The sequence below is a fragment of the Gossypium raimondii genome, chromosome 6, assembly GCF_025698545.1.
Source record: "Gossypium raimondii isolate GPD5lz chromosome 6, ASM2569854v1, whole genome shotgun sequence".
NCBI lineage: Eukaryota > Viridiplantae > Streptophyta > Magnoliopsida > Malvales > Malvaceae > Gossypium > Gossypium raimondii.
Window position 1 is genome coordinate 55,269,803 of NC_068570.1, and position 3,492 is coordinate 55,273,294.

Genomic DNA, 3,492 nt, shown 5'->3' on the forward strand with positions numbered 1-3,492 from the left:
ATTTTTTGTCAAAACAGGGGTCACATTTTAATCTATAAGAAATATGACATATATGACAAAATGACCAAGCCTACTATACAAGCCATAACCCAAAAATTAATGTATCTAGATATACCAAGTATTCCAATTGATAGTGTGAGCAAATCTCCAACGTCCATCGATCCCCAAGCAAACTTGGCGATACTACAAGGCAAAGAAAAAGAGGATACTACAAGGCAAAGGAAAAGAGAAGGGAAGTAAGCATAAATGCTTAGTAAGTTCATACGCAAATAATAAGAAATTAATAAACTTGTGTGGACAATAGAGGTGCTCATGGGCCGGACCGGGCCCAGAGAAAAAAATCAGCCCGCATTCTAGGCCCGGGCCCGGCTCGGCCCGAAATATGGGCCTGAAATTTTGTCCAGGCCCGGCCCGGGGAAAAAATACTAAGCTCGGGCCCGGCCCGTTTTTTAAAATAAAAGGTGGTACATAAAAAATAAATCAATTTCATCTAGGCTTCAATTAAATGCAAATTACATGCTCTATAAAAAATAAATCAGTTTTAATCAAAAAACAAATATTTCTATGATCTTTCATCTGCTAAGAACAATTATTTTCCAATTCAAACTGCATAAATCCAATCCAAATTCATGAATAGAAGCATCTCTATTTCTCAATCCCATTATTTTCCTACTAGTAGATAAACAATATTAGCATAACATTACCATAATTTAATCAAAATTTTCTTTCCCTCCAATATTTTGGTAGTTCACTTCTTTTTCAGAGGAATCAATAATCATAACAATCTTTTGAGATAAGGACACAAATTATCATCTACAAAATCTGCTAATCCTGCATTTAATTGCAAAATGTTGTACAAAGTAAAATAAAAGAAAATCAAATTAAATTCTAAAAGGAAAATGTAAATGAAAGCTTACGGGAAAGGAAGCTATGGTAAGCCAAATTGATTTCAATGTCACTTGTTTCTGCAATTAAACAAAGCAAAAACAAAAAAAAAGATGAGATTAAATGAAAAAAACTAAGCTTGTGATCTCAATAAACATTATAATAAATTCATTAAAGTCGAATCCATGCAATTTCAAAATTCTGAGATCTTCATTGTGATATGACAATATCAACTCCAACCACTATATTGGAGCTTGCACAATTATACTGTCATAATATGACTCAAGTATTTTAACACCCTTCATCAAATAAGTGTTGCCTATTTCCTACTCCTCAACTAAACTCTTTTCAATTAAAAATAACTAGAAACTGCAAGTAACATACATAACAGCTCATCTAAAACAATCTAGCTTAATGTCACTATTGAAGTCTATGTTAAAAAAAGAAACAGACAGAAACATCAAACAAACATTAAGCAAAATACAGACAGAAACTTAAAAACAGAATTCGGCAAAATATCCGTATCTGGTACTCGCACCAAATTCCAGTAAAAGAGATCAATGTAATTAGTAAACATTAAGCAAAATAAAGACAAAAACAAACAGAAAATGGAAGAAGAAGAAAATGTAGTTACCCGGATTAACAAGTTATACCAATTGACTCTTAAATAAATCTAGTTGTTAAGTGTATCACTAAAAAAAATAGTCTGTATTGTTTGTTTACTTAAAAAAAATTAAGAACAATTTTTTGTATATAATTTTTGGCCAACACGTTTTATATATTAATTAATGCAAAGTGTGAAAGGAACGACTTTTCAAACAAGTCTCTAACAACTAAATAGTGCTATAGTTAACATATAATGCAAATAGTTAACATTATCATCAATCGTTCTTGTCCGCTTATTTTTAATAGTATAAGAATTAAACTGTTCAATTTATTCTGAAATTAACTAAGTTACTTTTTCAACAATATTAGATAAGAATTTCCTACATATTTCTATCAATTATTTTCTTTACTTAATGAACGATTTTATATATATAGAAAATGAAATACCAATTACCAAATCAACATCATAAGAAAAACACTACCACATCTTGCCAAATCCATTAATTATTGAAGTCTATGTTAAAAAAAGAAACACACAGAAAGTCAGAAACAAACATTAAGCAGAAATATGGTACTCGCATTAATACAGACAGAAACAGAAACTTAAAAAAAGAATTTGGCAAAATATCCACATTTGGTACTCGCACCAAATTCCAGAAAAAGAGATCAATACAATTACTAATTAGTAAACATTAAGCAAAATACAGCCAAACAGAAAATGAAGTTACCCAGATTAACCAGAAACAAACAGACAGAAAATGGAAGGGAATCATCAAGGGATCCATTGTTAATGATTTCTTAAAAGATTCAGACTCAAAAATTAAGCAAAATACAACGATTGTGAATGGTTTATTTTGACAAAATTATTCTCAAAATAGAGCTCCATTTACCTTAAATTGGGCGGAGGATCGAAGGTGGATCGGTGGACTGGAGGAGGATCTGTGGACTGGAGGAGGATCGGTATTTTGGAATTGGGAAAAAAGGGAGGAGGGCACGATAGGTGGTGGAAGACGGAAGTGAAACAAAATTAAAAACATTTAACTTAAGACTTAAAAGTAGATATTTTAAAAACTATAAAATATATTTATATATTTAATATAAATTTGGTCCGGGTCGGGCCGGGTCCGGGCCAAAAAATTTTCACCCGAGGCCCGGCCCGTTTTTAAAACGGGCCTCGTTTTTTACCCAAACCCATATTTCGGGCCTATATTTTTACCCGAACCCTCCTATTTTTCGGGAGGGCCGTCGGGCCGAGTCGGGCTACCCGGACCATGATCACCTCTAGTGGACAAATCCTCACAATAATTTCTTCAGATGATATAATCATTATATCACATGCTTACACCTTATTACTAATGTTCACATTAATCTGTCTACTTGAGTCATTGTCACTAAATTATTTATTTCTTGAGCTACAGATCTCCGAATGAAGAACTGTTAATTTTCCCTGAAACTAGACTCATAAAATTTATTACCATAGAAATTTCAAAATTTTTGGTGTAGCCAATTGATACAGTTTATTCATTAAATTTACCCCTATTTTGCTGTCCAACAGTTTTGACACTTCTTCACTACGAATCAATTTTCTCCTCGTAAAAAAATCATATGATGTTATCGTTTATTTCACTTGAAAATAGACTTATTAAGTATTTCAAGCATATAAATTATACTCCATAATTATTTTTGTACAATTTTTAATGATTTTTCAAAATTGGAATAGGGGATTCCAAAACTCATTCTAACCCTATCTCACTAAAATTCAAATATATCATAATTCACACTTCTTTTGCTTACTCTGTTTCTTTTATGAAAAAATAGACTCATTAAGATTTAATTTCATATCTTACCCAGTCTCTAATTCAATTTTCACCATTTTTGGTGATTTTTCAAAGTTATACTAATGTTGCTGCCCACAACTGTTTTAATGTCAATTTCACTTATTCATTAATTCTTTGTGTTCACTTTCATTTATACACACTTACACCAAAACATATTATATCT

At 31.4% G+C, this 3,492-nt stretch overlaps 1 long non-coding RNA gene across 1 annotated transcript; it reads right to left on the reverse strand.

Moving 5' to 3' along the window:
- Positions 1-440: 440 nt before the first annotated feature.
- On the reverse strand, positions 441-2,521 carry LOC128041955 (uncharacterized). Its single transcript, XR_008197138.1, has 3 exons — positions 2,382-2,521; positions 918-965; positions 441-831 (listed from the first exon to the last, which is right to left on the reverse strand). It is a non-coding gene; the product is annotated as an uncharacterized LOC128041955 (long non-coding RNA).
- Between the last annotated feature and the right edge of the window lie 971 nt (positions 2,522-3,492).